The sequence below is a fragment of the Ochotona princeps genome, chromosome 22, assembly GCF_030435755.1.
Source record: "Ochotona princeps isolate mOchPri1 chromosome 22, mOchPri1.hap1, whole genome shotgun sequence".
NCBI classification, from domain to species: Eukaryota; Metazoa; Chordata; class Mammalia; order Lagomorpha; family Ochotonidae; genus Ochotona; species Ochotona princeps.
The window spans coordinates 30,840,604-30,865,053 of record NC_080853.1 but is presented as its reverse complement, the minus strand read 5'-3'; the positions used below and the strand labels follow the sequence as shown (position 1 = coordinate 30,865,053).

At 41.3% G+C, this 24,450-nt stretch overlaps 1 long non-coding RNA gene across 1 annotated transcript in view; it reads left to right on the top strand.

Annotated features, from left to right (window-relative positions):
• Positions 1-3,618: 3,618 nt before the first annotated feature.
• Positions 3,619-24,450, top strand: part of LOC131483010 (uncharacterized) — a 175,813-nt gene continuing 154,981 nt past the window's right edge. The window contains exon 1 of the long non-coding RNA XR_009247483.1: positions 3,619-3,702. This is a non-coding gene — a long non-coding RNA (uncharacterized LOC131483010). The remainder of the gene's footprint in view (positions 3,703-24,450) is intronic.

The following is a 24,450-nucleotide window of genomic DNA, read 5'->3' as shown; positions in this document are numbered from 1 at the left end:
CTCATTAGAGAGCCTGATGAGGGCTCAGGGTGACAGGGCTGATGGGAAGATCTGGGTGAAGGAGTGTGGTTCTCAACAGGAATTGCATAAGACTCCACCATGAGAGCAGCTCAATTAGTTCTGTTCAGGAGGGAAGGTTCCTTTTTCTTTTTTTTTTTTTAAGTCAGAAGGAAGTCATTTCAAATTACATTTCATTGGTAACCTTAATTTTCAGTGGATCAGAAAAACACGGAGATAGCATAATAGGGGAAATGCTTTCAGCTGAAGCAAACTCCGTGTGACCAGTCCTGGTTGCAATGCTCTCTGGTAGCAGGAGTTGTGTTGGCATGGCCACCTCCACTTTGCTGTACTGCTGACCTCACCTCTGGCCAGGCAGAAAAATACTGGGGAGCTGTGCTTGTCTCTCTCAAGGCATTGTAGTGTCACTGCATGTAACAGAAGAAAGTGAGATCGCCTCACTTCTTGCCCGCTCTGTCTCCGCTGCTTTACTGTTGTGAAATCTGAGTTTTACTGTTGAGGGTCAGCTGTCACATGACCTCCCAACTTCCACTGAGTCATACCATCCAACTGCCATTTCTCATTATTAATATTTATTGTTCCTTGAACTCAGCAAGCCAAAGAGGCTCATACAGTAACTCTGGCAGTGCCAAAACAAATAGATGCACTACTGCTCTGAGCTGCTTGGGGTGTGGAGACACAAATGATACTCTGTGAATAAATACATACATAAATAAGGCAGAACCCATGAGAAATGGATGCCATGTGTTTTTGCCTTTGTTCCATTTCTTTTGCTGTGTCTTCTGCTCTCAACTCAACAAAGCAAAAATGCTTGAAATATATACCTTCATTTCTGAATAATTGCTTGAAAAGCACCAAGACAACTTAGGTGGTTTGGTGGCTCCTTTGGTTAAGTGTTTAAACAGTACAGAGTTAGATTTTTAGTTCTAAAATAGCAGAAAATAAGTCACCTTTGGGAATGGTTCTTGGAAAACCAGATACTATTGTGAAATATAAATTTAAATATATAGAGGGGGAAAGGGTATACATGGGTTTAGCAAGCCCTTCGAGGAACACTCCTTTTTAATACTTGTTATTCAAAATTATACTTTTAAATATTAAATTTTATTGCATCAAACTTGCCCTGAGATTAGTTGAAAGTGTATTGGAGTTAGGTCCTGCTAGAAGATCAAACAAACAACTACCATGTGATTAAATGACTGAGCCCTTCTCAATTTCCTTTTTTTCTCATCTTCTCCATTCTCTGGAAGTTATCTGCTGCTATTGTTTCATACACTATTGGTTTTTACACCAAAATAAAACTTTTTTTTTCTGTATCTTTGTTTACTCGATGGTTGCCGTTGGGTTTCTATCCACTATTCTTTTTTCTTCTGGTAGAAACATTTGTATGCTTCTTACACATCTTTCTTCCTTCTTACACATCTTTCTTCCTTCTTACGCATCTTTCTTTAAGTAGAGCTAATTTTTACCTTTATGTCCTAGGGTGTTGGAATGGCCAGGCTCAGCAGATGAGCATGTAACCCTCACCCACTCAGTCACAGTACATTTCTATTCTTCTGCTGAAGGCATAGGAGCTTTGGAAGGAAATAAAGGAGAAGGTATCACAGGAGGCTTTGGCTTTTCCTTGCTGTTGGTAAAGGAACACATTGATCAGGTGGCAGGATGTTGATGTTTGGCTCAAGTCCTGGCTTCAATTCTGATTCCAGCTCCTGGCTAATGAACACTCTAGGAGGCATCAGGTGACAGTCCAATTGGTTGAGTGTTTAGATTTATTTATTTTTGTTGGAAAGGCAGATTTCTAGAGAGAAGAAGGGACAGAAACATCTGCTGTCCACTGGTTCACTCCCCAAATGGCCGCAATGCTTGAAGATGAGCCAATCCAAAGCCAGGAGCCAGGAGGTTCTTTCATGTTTCCCACACAGGTACAGGGTCCCATCCTCCTCTGCTTTTCTTGGCCTTAAGCAGGAAGTTAAATGGGAAGTGGAGCAGCTGGGACATGCACTGGAACCTATATGGGATGTTGATTCTTGGAGGTGGAAGTTTCGCCATTTGAGCCAATGCACTGCCTTTGAGACCCTGAATACTAACTATGGCCTGCCTCGACTCTGTTTCAGACATTTAGGGGAGTTATTGAGTGGTTGAGGAATCTCTCTCCCTTGCTCTCTCTCTTGCTCTCTGTCTCTCTTTTTCTAATCAGTAAATAAGAAATTGGTCTGAACTGTGGACCACCATTTGCCACTTTGGATTGTGCTGTGTGTATATATATGTGGGAACTCTGAAAGGAGTCCACAGAGGGTGGGTGTGGCTCTGAAATGTTTCAGGATATCATTTGACTTCTTAGATGTGGTAGTTCTGAAACAGGTTATTGGCAACTGATTCAACAAAACACTGTAGTGTTTATAGAGCAGTTGAGTTAGGTTTGTTTTCCATTTGCCAGAAGGGTTCTTGATGAATGCATCTCCATTAGACACTTACCAGCATCTTTATTTTAGAGAACCTAAACTGGAATGGCAACAGTGTTTTCTTCTGTGCCCTTTTCTTTTCTAATTACTATGGTTTGGTATCTTCCTTGATATTTTTCCAAAGTATGCTACACAAATCTCTCAGTGTATTATTGTCCCTGGACTGAAAATACAAAAATGTTGGCCATCTTTTAGATTGTAATTGTTACAGGTATGGGTTAAGTTGTACCTTGGCCAAGTCCCTCCCTCATGAACCATGCTTAGCTGAATCCTGTCTCCAGAGAGGAAATGTTTCTGTCACTCTCCCTCTTCCTGAGGAAGCATGTCTCCAGCCTTGCAAAGTCATCATGCCTAAAAAAAATCACCGCCAGGCTGTGATAACAGAACGGAGTTGTCCCATGTTACTAATTATGCTGTCTCCCATTGGAGCAACTCCCCTCTGCAGCATGCCTGTTACTGAGTGGATGGCTTTTTCTGGAACAAACACATAACATGCCCTATAATTGCAGGGCATCAGGAAATTTCAGAAACAAAGAGGGCAAATGCTGTTTTATGTTGATTTATTAATAACATGATAGCTTTTATTATCTTACACTTAATTTCTCCTTACTTTGATTCACTGCTAGGAGGTGACTATATCCCATGGGTTCCCTATAGTCTTGACCTGAATCTTATCTCTTCTGTTATCAAGCATATTATCTTGGATAAATAAGCTGCCTATTCTCTATTTTCCTATGTTGTAATGAAATGAGATAATACCCATGTAACGTTTAGGACAATGTTGTGTAGGCAGTAAGCACTCAGTTAAGGTCAACTGCTGTTCTCTGGGCTGGACAGTTTCCCTTTCTTCCTGCTCTGTCTCCACTGCTTTTCCAACCCGTGTTAGGCCGGTCGCAGTTGCTAATATTGTAAACTAGACAATTCCTCATAAAGCATGATTTGGAGTGCTTCAGAAACTGCACAAAAACATTTATCTGGATTTAATGTTGAAGTGGACTACCATAATGTAATAGCTTCAGCACTTACATGCACTACAGGTATTTACTAATTCCTTATAGACATCATATGCTTGTGGTAGAAAGCACAGGATGAGTAGTAAAAGACAGGCCAAGACTCACTGACGTGTTTTGTCTTTGGTTGCAGAAAGAGAGAGAGCAGTGCATATTGACAGAAGGAGAAGAATTCATCTAACCAAAGGACTGACAACCTCATCGGATGAACAGTGAGTGAGGGATGTCAAAGTGGGGGCTGTATTACCACCTTTCCTGGGATGCTGAAGTGTGGAGTCCACACATGATTGATGGAAAATCTGAGATACTGAAATACAAGGTGGTGTAGAAATTTGTAAAACCAGTATACCGTCATCTTCCCATTGGCTAGAAGCATTGGGAAGAAGGTAGTGTCACTGAGAGTAGGAGCTGAGGTTACCCAGCAAGCAGCCTCTCTAGTTGACAGCAGAACCTTGGAGAAGGCCCAGCTCTGGGCGAGGTGACACCAGCCATGACAACAAAGTAAAGGGAGGGATCTCCTGGCTTCTTTCACTTTCTGCCCTCTAGCTTCCTACTAGGGTCTGCTACAGATGAACTTGATTGGCTGGTGCAGGTGCCTGAAAAACAGAAGCTGCAGAGCTCACCTGTATGATGCACTGTCATCCCTTGATAATCCTTGAGTTATGCCATTGAGGCACTCTTCCACCTTGCATACCAAATCCCCAGGATGCTCAAATCGCTTACTTAAATTGGTGTAGTATTTGACAGAAGCTTCCCAAATCCTCCCATATACATTAAGTCATCATTTGGTTGCTTAAAACACCAAATACACATTATGAGTATTGTGTAGCTGGTTGTTATACACAGTAGGGAATAATGACAAGAAAAAGGGTCTGTATATTTTCAATGCAGATACAGCTGTCTTTTTTCTTTTTGATCCAAAGTTGGTTGTATCTGTGGCCCCAGAAGCAACTGAATATATTAGGGAATGAGTCTAAGAGTAGTATGAAGTGCAGGTACAATCCCGAGAGGAAAAAGGGAAATAGCTTCCTTAGAATCAAATCAGAATGTGGCACCGGGAAATTTTGTCCAAGATATCCTCTCTTTGTGCCATGCATATGAAGACTATTGGCTTGATTTTCAGTCTGGTCTTCTGTGTTGGATATTGCCCCTAATTTTCTCTCAGAAAGTGGGCTGTGGTGAAATCTACATTATGAACAGTTATAGTACTAGTTTAATATGTTGATGAAGCAATCTCCAAATGTCTTCCTCTGAATGTCTTTCCCCTATTGTCGAGTCCACTGGTTTCCTTACTTCTCTGCCTGTTGTTACTAAGTTTTGTACGTAGGGTGTTTTTGAGTTTAAAATTGGGATATTTGCTCCCTGAGCAAACCTCATGCTTTTCCTCTCTTGGATGCTGGACAGTGCCATCCTTATGAAGTTCCAGCCTATTGGCCTGTTCAATACGCACCTAAAAGTTCAGTCTAGGACTTTCACTGCTGATGAGAAATGATGAGAAATGTCCCTTGTCCAAAGATTGATAGTTTAACTCAGGGGAAGGGCAAAAAGTTCTCAAGCATGTTAACAGTTCTCCCATCCCAGGAACAGAGTTGCACAACTGAAAAAGTTAGAAATAGAAACCAGATGAATTCTTTGGTGTACGAGGTCAGTGAGATAGACTCCCCAGCTGGATTTGTAGAGCATGCTGCTCACTGACCTTGGGAAGCCATTTCAGGCATTTGAAACCAATTGCTTCATATTTCCTCCAGGATTTCTTAAAAAGGATTTAGTTTTGCTGATGTAATGGATGGTCTCATGAGCACATGCCTGAGACACTTGGGTTAAATATTAGAGTGGTGCATGAGCTAAAACCTGCATTCTAGGTCATGCTGTTTCTCATCTTCCACGAGGAAAGCTGTTTGCTTTCCCTTTGGAGCCTTTGGAAAAATTACCAAAATTAATTAGTTAAGGACTCCTCTTGTGGGGAATAATAAGATAGCCGTCTTCCCTTTGAGGGGATTGAAGCTTATAAAAAGTGAATCTTTTTTTGTGGAAGCAATCTTCACCTCACAATGCTTGTGGAGTTGAAAACTATCACTTAAAGTTCTAGAATACAAGCATGTACACATGGGGTTTATCCCAGTCATACAAGGATGGTTCAGTATATGCAAATCAACAAATTTGACATACGTCAATGGAATGAAGGAGAAAAGGCCAATATAGGCATTTCAGAGGTACAGAAAACCATTGAGTGAAATTCAACATCTCAATATCTGGAAAAAATTAGCAGATGGTATGCTAAAGAGATACCCACACTTCAGTGTTTGTTGTGACATCATTAGCAACAGCCAACATATGGAATTGACCTAAGTGTTGATGGATGAATGTGTGAACAAACTAGGTCATATGTACTCCATGGGCTAGTATTCAGTCATGAAGAGTATAGTATATTGTCCTTTACAAATGACAGTGAGTGTGAGCCTGGAGGACAGTGTGTCAAGTAACGTAAGTCAGGCACAGAAAGAAATGTGCAACATATTATCACATTTAGAAGCTAAGAGAGCAGATAAAGAAGAAAGAATGAGTGGAATAGTGGTTAACGGAAGTTGGGAAGAGAGAAGAGGTGGATAGAGAGGATAATCAGCTGGTGGATAGGAGGAATAACCCTCTATTGTGTAACAGCACAGCAGGGTAACTACAGTTGGCAGTGCTAAATTATATATTTCAGACTGGCTGTTGCAGAAGATTTTGAGGATTTTAAACTTATGCTGAATATGTAAGAGGATGGATAAATACCCTGATCTGTTGTTTTCACATAATATACATGTATGTAAAAATTACACTGAACTGCATAAATAGGTAATTGACTTATAAAAATCTGTATAATTCAATGAAAAAAAATTTAAGTGCTGTAGTAAAATCAGTTGGGTTTTCTCTAACAGCAGTACTTTGTAGTTGAAATAGGAAAGCATTAGTTTTGCAGTTCTGGGATATGAAAAGCAGATTCTGAAAGTCAGTGTCCTTAAATGGAGGATTTCCATAAGGGAGCCCGTTGTCCTTAGTGTTCTCCTGGCAGGTGCATGTCCTCGTTAAGGGGAGGGAAGAGGAAAGATTAAGAGAGGAAGATTAAAATAGGACAATAAGCAATACTGGAAGGAAGTCCAGTGCACAATGAAGTATAGCTAGTAGGATCGACTGCAGCTAGGTTTTAAGATACTTTCTTGCTACATAGTTCTCTCCGTATAAAACACTGTTGAATGCTTGCAACTAGTAGTATCATAGAATGTGGGCAAAATCATTTTCAAGAGAAAAGGCTTGCTTTTCATGTTTTAGGATTTGTTCCTTCTTTATTAATCATCACTCATGTTTTTTTGTTTCCTTCTGGGGTCTGTGTGTGTTTGTGTGTCTGTGTGTTTCCCTGAAAGTAGCAGTGATCTTTGTTTTATTATTTAAACTTGAATTGACCTGTTGTTCTGTTCTTTAAGCATTTCTAACACTTTTCCCAATAGTTCTTTAACCTAACTCTTCTATTTTCGACCATAAACTGCATCATAATTGTGCTGAGGACTTCTATCAGTTCAGATGACCAAGCTCAACATCTAGGATCTCTGGTTTTGTTTTTGGTCCCTGGAATACTGCTAAGTAACTTACTATGATTTTGTTTATTCTTTTTTTAAAATTTCTGCATATTGTATTCACTATTATCTAATGTTTACAGTATTATATTTGCTACATATACAATGTATAGTGATCAAAATTTTATGTGTTTAGTTTCATTTCATTTAAAAGGAAGAGAGAGTGAGACTTGTTTTGATAAATGGTGAGGCTGCTGATTAGGAATAACAATCACATTTCCTTACCCTCATTAAATATTTTCATCTTTGGACTTGTTTTCCTTATTTTGTGATTTCTCCTTTTATAGAAAGTATTTGCTGTAGAACATTTTATTGGACTCATATATTAAGTTCATGAATTTTGCATGGTTCTTATGTGGGAAGCTTATGTTGCAAAAATCTATGAATCCTGTCAATAAGTGATTTCTGTTTTCATGTTGGCCATGGCCTAGATAAACAACTTGTTTCCTTGTTCCTGAACTCATGGGTTGGCAGGTGGCAGCGGATACTGTAGTGTGGGCACATAGATGAAATTTAGTCAGGATAATACAGTGGAAAATCACCTTTTATGTTCAAGAGTGACCCAGTAGTGAAGATATCATTTCTACTTTGGTCCATAGGAGAAGAAGAGATTTGGATGAAAAGGCATTGGTTGTGCGTATTGAGCCAAGTTTGCCAAGTTTGTGACTTTTGGCAAAGTTCCTGATCCTGTTTCACTGTTTGTGAAATGGGAAAAATGATCCCATACTCACAGAATTTCTGGAGATTGAAATCTGCTGCTTATGGAATATGCTAATGGATGCGATGGTTTCTTCTTGTTAGAACAGGTTTACTGTTGCTCCAGAGGGAGATGGTACCATTGGAATAGACTTAAAGTGGGGACAGAGTGCTTCATGAAATGAGAAGTATCAATGCCCAGGGATTCTCACAAGTTAGGCAGTTATCACATTACAAGGAAACCTCCCTACAATCATCAAAGTGGTGTTCAGGCTTCTGGCTTCATGTGTTTGGCTGTCAAGCCTAGTGAGTTCTCAGAATCTCCGCCTAGGACAGAGATCTCTTGGTTTTAGTATAGACACATGTTTGGAGATATCCTCTATTGCAATGTAAGATCTTCAACTGTAGTTTCCTCCTCAAGTCTCATAAGGATGGGCTTGAAGTTGCCAAAGGGGAATTACAGTAAATCATACTTAATTAGATGCATTCTGGTCTTGGAAGGTAATTCAGTGAACTATGAACTTTATAATAAGGTGTAACTCAACCACAGAGCAGTACACACTGTGTAAGTATATAGCTTGATGAATTTTCAGAATTAAACACATTCAGGAAATGTACACTTAGACCAAGAAACAGTATTCCTAGGATGTTAGTCCCTCTGTTTGTTCCCAACTTGTCACTACTAGCCATTGACTTCCACTAGCCTGACTTCCAACATCATAAACTAATTTTGCCTGTGCTTTTTTACTTGCTATAAATGGAAACACAAAGAATGCCATCTTTTGTGCCTGGCTTTATTTACTGCATGTTTGTGAAATACATGGTGTCATTGTCTGAGGTTTTAAATCCATTCATTATAAAACCTCTATAGTATTCCTTTGTATGAATAAACCACAGTTGATTTATCGTTTAAATGTCATGGGCGTTTTGGTTATTCTTAGTTTGGTTATTATGAACAATGCTAGTATGAACATCTCTATACAACCCTGTGTTTACAATATGCATGCACTGTGTTGGGGTTCAACTGCTGGGCTGTAAGATGTGCACAAATTTGCTTTTAGGGAATGCTGCCGGCCTCTTTCTGAAATGGCTGCATGATTTATACATCAAGCAGCAGTAAACAAGTGTCCCAAAGTCCTCTACATCCTTGCCAAACTTGATATTGACTGTGACTTTATTTTAGCTGTTTCGATGAGTCCAAAAACAGATAAACAAAACTCCCTTGAATGAACAAACAAACAAAAAAAAATCCACCGATGTTAAAATTAACACAGAACTTCTTGCATTGTGTTTCTGGCATTCCATTATACATTAAGGAAACTGTTCTTTTATAGGAATGATCTCCAAATCATGGATGGTTTAATTTGTACATATAAATATAAACAATTAAAGATGGCTGCTAAGTTACCTGCATCAAGATGGAGAAGGTGTTCTAATTCAGCTATTGGTATAAATCTTTTTGGTACAAATTGATGCAAATTCTTTATCAGGGCATACTCTTTCAGAGATTCTCATTACTCATTAATAACAGAAAGATATTAGTTTCTTCAGCTGCTGGAATGGAGGATGAGCGGAGAATGAGTGGATGCTTTGAGAGAGGGAGGAAAATGAAGCCTATCACATTGCAGCGTCTGGTAGGATGTACTCTAATACTTGATAGCTATAACTGTACAGTGACCATCATTAGAGAAAGAGCCTTAAATGATAATAGTGATTGCATGTGCTTCTATAAAAGCAGTAGCTAGAACCCCAGATGTTCAGTTAATGTGTATATATACATCAAGCATGAACTTTGAGAGTTGCAAGCAACTGTTTCTTTGAAACTCTATGGAAAATTACATGTATACAACTAATCATTGTACTGGGATAGATAGGAAACAAAATAAATCAATCAAACAATGTTAAAGAAAATGTTATATATCAGCTTCCCCAGGATAGGATTATATATCTGAATCATTGCTGATTCTAGATTACAGGAATTCTATATTGTTTGGTAATATTCAAGTTATGAATAATGCTATTTTGTCACATTATAATATAAATTATAACCAATTTCCTGAAACCTCATTTGTCTGAGTATTAAATCATTGATTACATTTCACTGCCCATATATCACCTTCTATTGATAATGTAGTGCTGTGTACTAATAGCAAGAACCCAATTGCATAAATTGCTAAACATCTAGTCAGCTAATGATTTTGTGGGTTTCAGCTGATCTGTGCTGGACTTGGTGGATTTTACTTCATCTTTGCTGGACTTGGTGGATTTTACTTCATCTCATTTATGTTCACATTTGGCTTCAATAGTGATTGCTTTGTTGATTTAGCTGCTGTTTATTCACCTATATGGAGGTTTACTCATCTAGGGCGGGCACAGAGGCATGCGCAGAAGTAGCTTGGTTCCCTCCAAAACCCAGTGATGTGTATAACAATCACTTACTTAGATTACAAGGCGGCGTGGGTCGGTTGGATGGTTCTTCTGGCCTTGTTTGGTGTGTTAGTTGTCCATTGGTGTTTAGCAAAGTAACACAAACTTAATATTTAAAACCACAATTACTTCCTGTTTTTGAAAGGTTAGGAATCTGGGTATGACTTTGTTGAATTCCTTGCTTGTGTGTCTCACCAGGTTTGTAATCCTTGCTGACTGGATAGTGTGTTCATCTGGGGGTTTGACTGGAGGAGGGTCTCATTCAGATTTACTCAGGTTGTTGGCAGAATTCAATTTCTTTTTCAGCTAGAGGATTGAGTTTCTTGCTTCTTATAGACCTGTCAAAGTTTGTCCTGACACATGGCCTGTCCACATTTTACACGTGGCTTCTTCCTTGCTCGAGTCCAGGTGGAGGGCAAGAGTGACTCTTGTGAGATGGTCTTCTATAACCAACATACTCATGGACGTGCCATCCCGTCGTTTGTGCCATATTCCCTTCACTAGAGGCCACAGTGTTCACACATACTCAAGGGAAGAAGCATGAACACCAGGAAGTGGCAATCAGTGAGCCACCTTTGGTGCACATGCCTCCGCTGGGCTTGCTGCCGTGTTTGGGATCAGTTGACTTTCAGCAGACCTAGGGAGTAGCATTCACACGGCAGACACAGAAATGAAAGAATGGGAGCAGAAAGGAAATGAGCTTTCAGTCCTCTCAAGGTTAGGCAGTGAAAGGTGTGGCTACAGAAGGCGTAAAAGCAGGGGTCATGAACTTCATTCTTGCTCTCAACTGTAAAATCCAAGAATTCACCCCTGGGCAAATCTCATCCCTCTGTTTCTGGTCAGCATTTCTGGAAGAACAAAGGATCCCATTGGGTGCTTCCCTATGCTGGCATCCCCTTAAGGCTATCTGCTGCCTGAAAACTCCCACATGTACAGGAACCTACAGGAATGCCCTGCCATCATGCTTCCTGAGAAACACTCACAGCTGAGCATTGCACCATCTCCAAAGCGCCCGGGCCGAACAGTCTTTCTCCTTCCCATCAGAAGAAGGTAGAAAGTGATTCTTAACTACCCTACATCCTATTCCTGGTCTCATTAGTATCATTCATCGGCTCTAAATCAATTTCTTCCTACCACTTCTCTTTCTTAAATAGAAAAAAAAATGCTACCGTAGCAGCCACCTGCCGTATATTCACATAGAACTGCAGAACTTACCACAACGAGTTAAAAGAATGCTCCAGAACTTGTTCTAGTCCAGGGATTACCAACACTAGTTACACATTAGAGTCACCGTGAGATACTTTTGAAAATACCCTAGCCAACATGCAATCTCTGGGAGCCAGTTTCAGTCATGGCCACCTTCAAACTTTGCGTAGTTCTCATGTGCAACCAACAGTGAGAACTTCTGCTATAGATGGACATGTGAACTGGGCTGTCTCAGAAATTTACCCTTGAGATTGTGGAGGTCACACTGGGGAGAAAAGTTGATCTGTACTTGACTATGGTCAAAAGCCTTGTGTTAATCAAGGGAATTTTTGCAGTGAGAGATTTCCCTTGGCCTTTTAAATGTAGACAGAACCACATCTGCCTTGAAATATCTCCTCACCTAACAGCCCGATGCACAGCTAAGGAAAATAAAATCACAAAGGATTAATTTACTAGCTCATAATCATGCAACTAGAATTGGGTCCCACATTTGGATCCTCCACTCCCGCACCATATGAAAAACAAATTAAATGGAACATTCTAGAGTGAAAATCCAAAGAAGCTATCTGGTGCCTTTGATCCCAAAGCTGTCTCACTGATCATTCTGAAGGTTAAGCATAGGCTTTAAATAAATAGTCCATTGGAAATGCCTCAGTGTGCTATATATTTTTAAGAGATTTTGATTGCCTTTAATTTAGACATGAAACTGTTTTGGAGAAATAGAGAAAGAAGTGCACAGTATTCTAATATTTGTAGACTTTGGGGGTATTTAATGTATCCAAAGAAAGTGCCCTGAATTGTTTTATATACATTTATACCTATCCTTACAGATGGTAATTCTCCTAGAAAGGAAAAACTCCATTGATAGCCAGAGAATTAGTCCATCTTTCTGTCTTCTGATGTTTTGATATATGGGTCTGTCCCCAGAATAACTGCCCCTCTCAGGATTAGCTCAGTCCCAGAGACAGTGAGAATTTCACCTTTCATATACAAATAAACAGATCAAGAGACATTTTCCATTAAAACGATAGTGAACATGCACAGCTTCTCAGGAAAGAGGACACACTGCCTCCTGCCACAGGGAAGGCTAACTACCTGGCTGACTCATGGCATCAGTGTGGGAAAGAACGGTGCAGCTCGTGCTGCTTGTGTCTGTTAGTGGTGGAAGGACGGTGAGAGGAAAAGCTATTGGAGGTATCCTGATGTAGTATATGGGCAAGAGAATGCTTGAGTAAAATCCATTTCATCGCCTTATCATTTTGCTTGGGGGTTTACTAAAGCATCTTAATTGTGTGTCGTGTTTTCTTCCTGTGTCTTAATACAGTGGACATGCATTGAATTACTTGCCAGCAGAGAATTTGTTGAGAGCGAAGGCCTTCAGTCCAGTTGTGAAGTGTCACAGGGTTACATGACCTCTGGAAATTTACTTCCTGTGTTTCAGCCTCAGTTGTCTCTTCTGTAACTTAGCAATCCTGGGAAGAACTAATTACCTTCGTCTTGAAAACCACCTACATTGGGTGGATTGTGTATAATAGAAACTTACTACCTATGATTCTCCAGGCCAGGACGGCCGAGATCAAGGCACTAGCACATCCAGTGACGGCTGAGGGCTCATTTTCTCAAGGGTGGTAACTTCTTGCTGTGTTTCCACAAAGGGAAGAACTAAGTGGGCTTTCTTGGGATTTCTTTTACAGGAATACTAGTTTTGCTCAGTAAGGCTATATCCTCAAGACCTAATTACCTGCCCAAGCCCCAGTTTCTGATACCATCACCTTGGAGCCAGGAATTCAAAACATGCATTATAGGAGGTTAACCTCATAGGGTTAATACTATGGTTAATTGGACGAAATGCCAAGAAAGTACTTAGTTCAGCCCACGGCACATAGATTTCAAAATGCAAGCTATTGTTACTGAAGTTATTTTGAGGCTAAAAACAGGATAACAATCAATTTTATTGTCTTGCCATTTCTATAATATAATTTTGTGTCTGGAGTTTCAAATTAAGAACAATCGCATATAATCAAAAGATTCTAAAAATAAAAACTAGTACATTTGTTATTCCACAAAGCAGAAAATGAGAGTCCCTGGTTAAAATTCCTTGAGATTGTTCTGTAAGTGATAAAACTCCAACTGATGGGGTCTTGTCCCAGGATTTTATATCAGAAGAAGGTTGTTATTTTCAGCATTTTTTTTAAAGCTGCAGTCGTCCTGGTGACAAAACCAGTGATGCAGTGTCACGTTGGTACAGTCCCTTCCAGTGTGGTCTAGTGGTCAGAGTGGTGACTGTGCCAAGAATGGCTGGTGCTGCCCAGGTTTGTCTGTTGTGGATGTGTGTGTGAGCCACACTGCCTCTCGACACAGAGAAGCTTTACCTGTGAACACTGGGAGGTGATCTAGCAGGAAACGGGGGAATCAGGAGGTGGCATTGTAGCATCTCCAGTGAAGCTGCCGACTGTGAGGAGGGCATTCCATACACAGATTCATTTGAGTCTGGCTACTCCACATCTGAGCTAGCTCCCTTCTAATGTGCTTGGGAAATAGCAGAAGGTGGCTTGGGCCACTGCCACATACATAGGAGATTTGGATGGAGGTCCAGGCTCCTGGCTTCTGCCTGGCCCATCCCTTGTTGTTGTAGTGATTTGGGAACTGACCAATGCATGGAAAATTTTCACTCTCTCTCTCTCTCTGTCTCTCTCAAATAAGTAAATAAATCTTAATTAAAAATAAATCATTTCTGCCTCATCTTCACTGAAACAAATGACAACCATGCTGATAATAGTACCCTTACGTGTGAAGACTAAATTACTAAGGAAAAAATATGGAAATTTTCACATATCCAACAGTGTGTCAAGATTAATTGTAATTGCTGCAATCATGGATCATTTTCTAGAAGGTTTATTTATTTATTTTTATTAAAAAGTCAGATCTACAGGGAGAAGGAGAGACAGAGAGAAAGATCTTCCATCTGCTGGTTTATTCCTCAAATGGCCATAACAGCCAGAGCTGAGTCCATCAGAAGCCAGGAGCCAGGAGTTTCTTTTGGGTCTCCCACATGGGTACAGGGTCCCAATGGTTTGAGTCATCCTCTTCTGCTTTCCCAGGCCACAGGCAGGGAGCTGAAAAAGAAGTGGAGCTGCCAGGACAGGAAATGGCACCCTAATGGGATCCTGGCACCGGACTTCAGCCACTAAACTAAATGTATCATCTTTAAAATTTTTCTCTCTAGTCTATAACAACTGACAATTTAGCTCAGGAGAAAAATTCTGCTTTTAGTGTAAAAGAAAGGAAGCTGAGTAAGAATAACTGTACATAGGAGCTCAGGTATGCTGAACAGTAATGATAGGATAATGCAATGAAATGGAGGAGATTTCTGCACTGAATAGAGGTCAGGAATGGGGTTTTAACTAATGTCCCCCAATACTTAAGGCAGTAAGTTTTTTTGTAAGATTTATTTATTTTTATTGGAAAGTCAGACATATAGAGAAGAGGAGAGACAGAGAGGAAGATCTTTCATCCACTGATTCACTCCCCTAGTGGTTGCAACAGCTGGAGTTGAGCCTATCCAAAGTCAAGAGCCTGGAGCCTCTTCCAGGCCTCCCACGTAGGTGCAGGGTCCCAAGACATTGGGCCATCCTACAAGCAGGGAGCTGGTTGGGACGCAGGGCCGCCAGGATTAGACCCGGTGCCCATATGGGATCCTGGTGAATGCAAGTCGAGGACTTTAGCCGCTAGGCTACTGCGCTGGGTCTGGCAATAAGTTTTTGAAACTGTAGTATATAAATGTCTGTGGATCACACTCAACATTAAAAAAAAGTAAATGGAACAGAACAAAAAGCACTAGAGTGCATTACAGCTTCTAATGATGAGTATTTATGTGTGTGTGTGTGTGTGTGTGTGTGTGTGTGTGTGTGCTTGTAGTTTGCACACTACAATCTGCTTCTCCAGTGGGTCCTCACAGAAAATAAATTAGGAAAATACTAACTTTAGTACTTCTTCAAATTATTTATTTGGGATAATGACTCAGACCAGAGTAAATAACTGAATTAAGGACAGTGACATACAATCATAAAAGTCTAAAAATAAGATTGTACTACAATTGTTGTTTTTATTTTTTACAATTTTCATGCATTTTTTTATATTGCAGTTTTAAGAACATAGGGATGCTTCCCACTCTTCCCCTCTCACCCTCACCCCTCTTCTTTTTCCCTTTTTCTTTTAATTTTTACAGTGACATGCTTTCAGTTGTCCTCATATTCACAAGCTTAACCTTCCACTAAGTAAGGAATTCAACAAGTACTAAGTAGAAGTACCATTGTACCTCAAGAATAGAGAGAAGGGCTATAAAGAATCAAAAGTAAGGATTTATTTATTTTGTTGAAAGTCTCGGAGCTCTGTGGTTCTGCACGTGGTTGGCAGTGGCCTGAGCTCTTTAGCCATCCTCTCTTGCTTTCCCACGTTCCTTAGCAGGGAGCTGCAATCAGAAGAGGGGCAGCTGGGTCTCAAAACTATTTCCTACACGGGACGCCAGTCTCAGATACTTTACTTGCTATGCCACAACACCCACCCCAGCATCTGTTATTTTGTAAAGGAGAGAACCAGAATATATAAATAAAAGTTCGTGAGATTATTTTCTAAGTGACAAAATGCCAGCTGATATCATCCTGTCCCGGGATTTTATGTCGGAAAGCTAACCTCCAGTTTCATTCTTTGGTTGGAAGCCCCACTTTGCATGGATATTCCAGTTCTGCTTCCTCTTGTGTCTGTTTTGCTCTTGTATCTGTTTTGCTCTCCTACTGCTCCGGCCTCTCCCCCAGCTGGGCAGCTCGGCGGAGCAAAGCAGCCACCCCCGATGCAGAGGGTAGGCCCAGAGGCTTGCTGGTTTGTGCAAGTGTTGCTGTCCATTGAAACATGTGGGTGCCTCTATTCCGTGCTTCTTTTTGCACTTTGTCCCACATTTATTGGGTGGTTTTCAATGACCTGATTAAATTTTTAAAAAAGTGATGGAAAACTCTAAGTAGTTCAGCTATAATGTATAGTAAATAGTGCTAAAGCTGGTCTGGAGTTGTTCTTGTTAGAATTCCTGGCAGTCTGGTGGGCAGCATGGTTGGAGCCCCTCTTCCTGGAGGGGCATGGGTGTTTGTAGACTTCCTAGGTGTCTTAGGTGACAGCCACATTTCCCCCATAGGGAAAATGAAGAGTGCACAGCACCCTAGAAAGTCCCTTGTCCCAGCCCCCCAGTGTTGGAATCTTGTCAATGTACTGACACTTTCACCAATGCCTTGGGCCTTAGAGCTCTTCATTTTTCCTTACTTTGCCACCAGCATCCTCATTATAGTCCGTCCTTCCTTTCTTCCTTCCTTCCTTCCTTCCTTCCTTCCTTCCTTCCTTCCTTCCTTCCTTCCATCCATCTTTCTGTGACCAAGCATTGATTCAGAAAAAAAAACCAAAACCAAACAGACAGACAAACAAAAAACCCCACCAATTGCATGGGAAAACCAAATGGTGTGATTATGTGTCTATCGGAGACAGGTAAGTGGGCTCGCATGCTGACATTCAGTGGTTGTACAAAGAACTGGCCACACTGCCTGGTCAGGTCACTGCGGAAATGTATTGAAGGCATTTGTGTTCAGGGAACCTGAGAAAACCGTTCTGAACCCTGAACTGTAACTGGTTCTGTTTTCCTTTCTCTGATGGAAGAGCCTAAAAATAAAACCTCGGCAATGAGTGTTAATACAGGCATCAGTTTTCTTTCCTGGTGCAGACAAAACTCCTTTGACTATGACAGTAAAGTAGGCCAGAGGCACAGGGTGGAGCTCTCTCTGTCCGTTTTGTATCAGCAGCGGAGCTGATTCTTTCTGTCCATTGGCAGTTGGTTCAGTACAATCATTATTGTGGACCCTTCATCCAGCCCCAAGATGAGACCAGGAATGGGGTCAGATGTCTGCCTGTGCACCAAGTGAATCACCCACTCTCTGGTAAACCCCACAGCTTTGACTGTTCCCTTTCCCTCCTGATGTGGGCTGTTCCCTTTGCTTTAGGAGCCTGTTGGTCCCTTGTGTGTGAAAATTCAACTTGCACTCCGAACTGCCATATGTCTTTCTTCCTTCTCCCCTAAATCCTTCCCTGAGCTACATAATTTGGGAGACTGATCCTGGTGGAAGAGAATTTTATGAAAAGAGGCTACAGATGTTGAGGGAAAAGCCCAAAGTGTTCTCTGCGTGGCTTTGGCTGCACTTTCTTGCCAATTTGAGTGCAGAGAAAATGCAGACAGAATGAATCGCTGAGGCGATTTACGCCTTTGGCAAGATGTTCAGGGGCTTGGGAGAGAAAGAGGAGAAGGGACCAAAGGGCTCCCATTACAATTTAAAAATAACCAGCCTTGGGCTCCTCCTCTTCCTGCTCCTGTCTCCTCTCTCACAGGGAGAGCTTTTGAAAAGAGTCCTGCCCCCCTGCCCCTTCCCCCCTCCTCCAGCCCTCCCTTCTTCCAGTGCATCAGTGACGCCAGTTCATTTGAATGGCAAGATTTTTCCGAGCTGGGATAAGCAAGATACAGGAAATCACTCTTGAATGACTTCTTTATTCTTGATGTCATCATCACCTTAGTGTATGGAACGAGCAGAGGGTTCAGTGACGAAAGCAGGGGCCTAGGCCAGCGAGGATACCCAAGGAACCAGAGATAATGGAGATGGAACCGATTATGCACAGGGATCAATGGCCACAAGCAGAGGTGGTGGACTTCACTTCCTAGGGTCACATCCGTAGGACTTTAGATCACACCCTGAAACTTCAGAGGGTTTTAGATGCTTTGTCATGTTACTAATGACAGTCCTAGGGGAGGGAGAAAGCGAAGCACTTCCTCTCACTGACCCCCACTCCCCTCTGTTCTTTATACTTTGTGCACCTACTTGACCAGGCGGCTGTGAAGGCCACACGAACTTCCTGAGACTGAAAATTAAGCAATAGCTCTCCTAATTTTAAGTTGACCGAACTCTGCTCCAGCTGAGCTCAAACCTGTTTATACCAAGGATTATTTATATTCAGATCTGGTTTCCAAACTGGTAGGAGGTGCCCGTGGGCCAGAATATTTGGATGGCTTGAGGCATTCAAGCACCTGTGCTGCATACCAAGGTAGTTCAAAAAGCTCGTGGAAACACGAATTACATGGTAACTTTATTTAGGTGTAAGAATACTTTAAATACCTACAAAGCTTTTTTTTTTTTTAAAGATTTATTCATTTTATTACAGCCAGATATACACAGAGGAGGAGAGACAGAGAGGAAGATCCTCCGTCTGATGATTCACTCCCCAAGTGAGCCTCAACGGGCCAATGCGCGCCGATCCGAAGCCGGGAACTTGGAACCTCTTCCAGGTCTCCCACGCGGGTGCAGTGTCCCAATGCATTGGGCCGTCCCCGACTGCTTTCCCAGGCCACAAGCAGGGAGCTGGATGGGAAGTGGAGCTGCCGGGATTAGAACCGGCACCCATATGGGATCCCGGGGCTTTCAAGGCGAGGACTTTAGCCGCTAGGCCACACCACCGGGCCCCAAAACTTTTTTTATAATGAGCATTTCCATGCACTTTAAAAAAATAATCTGACATTTATTAAAAGTTCAGCTTTAAAAAAATCATTGATGAATTTGAAATGCAGAGGAATAAACACACACAGAGACAGAGAGAGAGAGAGAGCGAGAGCGAGAGCGAGAGAGAGAGAGAGAGAGAGAGAAAGTACAGGAGAGTGACACAACTCTCTTCTGCTGATTCATTCCCAACATGCCAATTTTTGAAGAGTTAGAGACTGAGCCGGTGCCAAGGCTGGGACCTGAGAATGAAATCCAGGTCTCCCACATGCGTGGCAAGTTCATAATTATTTTAGCCATCCCTGATGGCTCCCTGGTCTGTGGTAGCAGAAAGCTAGGAGTCAGGAGCTGGAGGTACTGCTGAATCTACGTGCTCCAATGTGGAAGGTGGGATTTGCCTGTTTGTTTCTTTAGTGGAAAGGCAGAGTGATAGAGAATGGAAGAGAGAGAAAGAAGAAATGAATCTTCCATTTGCTGATTCACTTGGTTAATGCCAGCAACTGACAGGCCAAGGCGAGGCTGAAGCCAGGATTCTGGAATTCCGTCTGAGTTTCCCATGTTGATGGCAGGGATTCAAGTCCTTATACTACCATCTTTTGTTTTCCAAGATGCATTAGCAGGGAGCTGGATTGAAAAGAGGGTAATCGATACTTGAACTGGTACTCTCTACACAATGTAGTTGGCCCATAAAGGTGCTTGCCTTGCTGTGCCACAGTGCCTTCTCCACTGACCTTTTTGCAAACCCCTTTATTTATGAATTTCAAAATTCTGTTGTACCAAAAGTTAGCTTATCTTTTGATTGTATTTTTCATGAACTTCAGCAGTACCCTTCTATGTCTAAATATGTTATTTTGAGAGTGTGATCCTAAAAGCAGTGGCATCAGGCTCAGCATCACCTTGGAGCTTAAGACGGTGATTTCTAAGGTTCCAGACCAGAATGTATGAATACTGGCGTGGGCACTAGGGATCTGTGTTTTTAAAATTTTTATTTATTTTTATTTTTTGTTTTCGATGATGTTTATGTAGTTGATTAGGGTGGGAAGGATCTAGGGTTAGGAAAAACTGGATATGATCATTGTTTTCAAGTTTTCTATTTCTTCTTCCTGTTTCTGGGGGAAGGGGGGAGATAAGAGGAGAAGCCATACCCAGCCTCCCAACTGCCCCAGTACCCAGGGATATCAACCCTGAGTCCTGAGGTGGCGTGTGTACTGAGGGTCCTGCCCAGAGGGTTTTGATAATTCTGAAATGCTGTCAGTTTCACCAGGGATATGCGTTTTAACAAATCCTCTAGCTGAGTCTGATGAAATCTTCTCTATCAGGTGAAATAATTTTTCTGAAGCTCGTAGCTTTTATGAGATTCTTCTAATACAGAAATGAGAGGGAATTATACATAATTATGGTTAATCTTGTGGGACCATATCCACTGTCAAAGGATTACGGTAAAATGAAGACTAGTCCCTAGGGTGAATCATTTTGCCCTTATTGATGTTCTTTATAAAATTATGGGAGCATTTTTGGCTGGAGAGAGGAATGGGTCTCCAGAAAGTAGAAATTGAGAAAATATTTTAATAATCTTCTAAAACAAAAATTGATCATTTTCTGATATAAGGGCAAATTCTTTTTTTTAAGATTTATTTTATTTTCTTTTGAAAAATCAGATATACAGAGAGGAGGAGGGGAGAGAGAGAGAGAGAGAGAGAGAGAGAAAGATCTTCCGTCCACTGATTCACTCCCCAAGCGGCTGCAAGGGCCAGAGCTGAGCTAATCCGAAGCTTCTTCCAGGTCTCCCACATGGGTACAGGTTCCCAGAGTTTTGGATGATTCTCCACTGATTTCCCAGGCCACAAGCAAGGAGCTGGATGGGAAGCAGGGCTGTCGGGATTAGAACAAGCAGCTGTATGGGGTCCTGGCATGTGCAAGGTGAGGACTTCAGCTGCTAGGTTACTATGCTGGGACTTAAGGGCAAAATTCTTGTTGGCCAAATTTGGATGCCTATATCCTGTGTTTTTATGTTCTGCACATAAATGATAGTTAAGTGACTAGAACTCACTGGAATAAGTAAATTCTCTTTCCTTTTTCAAGATTTCTTAGAAAAATACTTTTTTTTTTTCCTTCTTGTCCAGCCACCATTTCCTCAGTATTTTGTGGCTTGGGAAGATCTGGTTGAAAAATAAAAGGAGCAGGGGGATGTGTGGGGAGATGAGGGCAAGACTCGTAAGTGGAGAGGTGAACCTAACAGACATATTTTTTGTAACATGAGACCTTTCTATTTTTAGAAAAGAAATCTTGAGATAGCATTATCAAGTAGTTTTTTTTTTAAAATTCATTCATTATTTCTTAAAGAATAATTTGCATAAGGAGATCTGGTCTCTTTCCCTTTGGAGCAGTCCCAGCGTCCTGGTGAACTGCCGAAAGGGTCCTGTATGCTTGAGGGTTAGTGGCTCATTAAACTTAACGTTTGAGTAGAAAGGTCACAAATAGAAGAAATCTGGAAACCACCTGGGGAATAAAGCAAGACCCCAAAATAAAATCATCTAAATGGGGCTTCCAGGCAGGGCATCTTTCTGAAATCAGTAACGAATTTGCAAAACCAAACCCTGCTAACCTTGTCAGAGAACATTAGCAAACCAGTGGTTTGGGTGATCTTGGAAAGTCAGCACTGTTCTCCCAGTCCTCCTGCTTCCAACAGTTTCATTTCACTGGAGCTATGTGTTTTTGTACAGTTTCAATCACTGTGTAGGAAATAAAGAGTATTTCTGAACATTCTTGATGCACAACTGAAGGTCATTTACATCCTTTTCTGTGCTAAGAAAACAAACGCACAAAATATTTGGGTTGGCAATATTTTCTTTTCTTAATAGAATTATGCTGTGGCTAAGATCTCTTTGAGAACCTGTTTATGTTCCATATTGCTTCATTTGCCAATTAGACTTTCTTAAAGACAAAGATTGCTACACTTGTGTTTCCTGTGTTGAGAATTCACCAGAGGTCTAATAAATTTCCTGTCTCCTGCTTTGCCTGTTCATATGTGGAATTCGACCTTTTTAACTTCCATGTTACTGAGGAAGATTTGTTAATATAATCTGAAATTTGTATTTCTGGGCCCAGAAGAAACCCTAGTTGTACCATTGTTACAACCCCAGGTTTTACAGGTGGAAACTGGAGGTCACAGAGATATTCAGGAGAAAAGAAAATTGAGGAGCAGATCCTGGGATTCTGACATCCTTACCTGGCCTGCTTCTGTTGTGACTACTGCTGTTGTTAATAATAACGATGATGAGACCTTCTGTGTCTTCTCCTCTTGGTGCAAAAGCAACCGAACCAGGAACGTAGGAATAGGAGCTTCCCGTGTTTGAGTTTGTAGCTTAATAATGACAGTGGCTCACTTAAGAAAACCCTTATTTGAAAAGGCGTTTTGCATTATTTAAGAAATAATTTTTCATGTCATCTAATGCTGTTTTTCTTTTTAACTATTAGAATCTTTATGCTTTTACAAACAGAATAGGGTATTAATCTATTGTAATCCGCCCAAGATTCAGCTATTGCGAAGGGCTTGCCGTATTTGTCGAGTCCATTATTTTCCCTCCCTTTTTTTAAAAGAAATTATTTACTAACAAATTTGAGATGTCTCTTCATCCCATCACTGTATTTCTCAGTGCACATCTTCAGAGTTCTGGATATTTCACTCTGGATAATAGTGCTATAATCCCACTCAAAAGTTATCATTGCAAAGTCATTAAATATCCAATCAATATCACAACTTCTTTGATTGCCCCAAAACTTTTTTTCCCCATTGTTAATATATATGACCCTAGGTTCGGGATTTGACTGAATGTTGCAAACTTTAGAAAGCAAGCCAGAAAGAAGATGAAGTAGTACAAATCACTTAGCAAGAAGGGTTTTTTCCTAAATTCTCACAGCTCTAATCTGGACACCGTTCAGTGTGACAGACTTCTCCCTGGGTTCCCACAGCTGGTTAGTGTTTTGAATTCCAGTCTCATGAACTCATCTCAGGCTACATGGGCTAATGCTTAGCACCCAAGCTAGAGCTGATATCCCCGATGACAGAGTAATGGAGCCAACGTGGGCACTGTCTGCCTCCTTCTAAACGCACTGTCATCAGTGCTATGCTTCCATCTCTGCTGGGACCCAGCAGACTGTAATGTCTCTTGCATGCATTTAACATATCATGCAGGCAAAAATAGCACCATTCAAGCATGTGCTGTTGAAAGGCCGCTAAAGGAACCTGTTGCATTGTGATTTTGTCCCCTGGATCCATAGAGACACTCTTCTTCAAACTTATGTTTCTGTCAGTAAGTTGAGCATTATGAAAGGTACACAGGGTCCGGTGTAGTAGCCTTGTGGCTAACCTCACTTTGCATCAGCCAGCATACCGTATGGTCACCAGTTAGTGTCCTTGCTGCTTCATTTCCTATCCAGCTCCATGCCTGTGGCCCGGGAAAGCAGTGGAGGACAACCCAAAACCTTGGGACCATGCACCTGTGCGGGAGACCCAGAAGAAACTGTTGGTTCCTAGCTTAGAATCAGCTCAGCTCTGGCCATTACAACCACTTTGGAAGTATGAGCCAGTAGATGGAAGATCTTTCTGTTTTTCTTTCTCTTGGTAAATCTGCCTTTCTAATAAAAATGAATCTCAAAAATATATACAAAACAGAAAGATTTAAAGTGCAGAGAGAGGCAGCACAATTAAGCATGAAGTTAGTGCATGTTTTGATCTCAGGCCTTTGGCAGCATCTACCTAGCCAGTGGCAACTGAGCATCTCTGTGTCACAAAGTCAGTTGAAGAATTTTTTATAATTCCCATTGTTGATGTACTCCAAGAGTTTCCTATTGGGCAGGTCAGGGAGGGGCTTGCCTGGAATTTTGCCTTTTCAGCAAGTTCCCAAGGGTATGCCTGTGCACCTGACCCAGGGAACCATATTTTGAGAATCATTGCTTTTAAGAGCACCCCTGGGGAGATGTGATCTTGTCTATCCTTGGCAGTTGCAGGTGTTCCTATGATGTATTTGCCACTTCTCTCTTTCCTAGGAAAGTTGCTTTTTGTATTCTTTCAGACACATCCGAACCTCTGTTTGATGCTAAATCCTCAAACTGAAAGAGAATTTCTAAAGAGCATCAAATTGCTAGAAATCAAGCCCTTTTTCGAGGTCCCCTGATATTGCACCATTCTGCAGCGAGTGGACTGTGCAACTGTGGTTTGGGCTGTAAGCAAAGGCTGCTGTTCACATTCCTAGGTGAAAGAGCTCCTGTCTTGTCCTGTACCCCATCTTCCTCCAAATCTGAGCCCCCTGGAAAATGTACTTCATCTTCCCAGACATTTATACAAGAGTAAAACAAGTTAACAGAGGCTAACAACATCACTGATCTCTAACCAGGAAGCTTTCAGACTGTTAGGAAACACGGGTGAGCAAATGTTTAC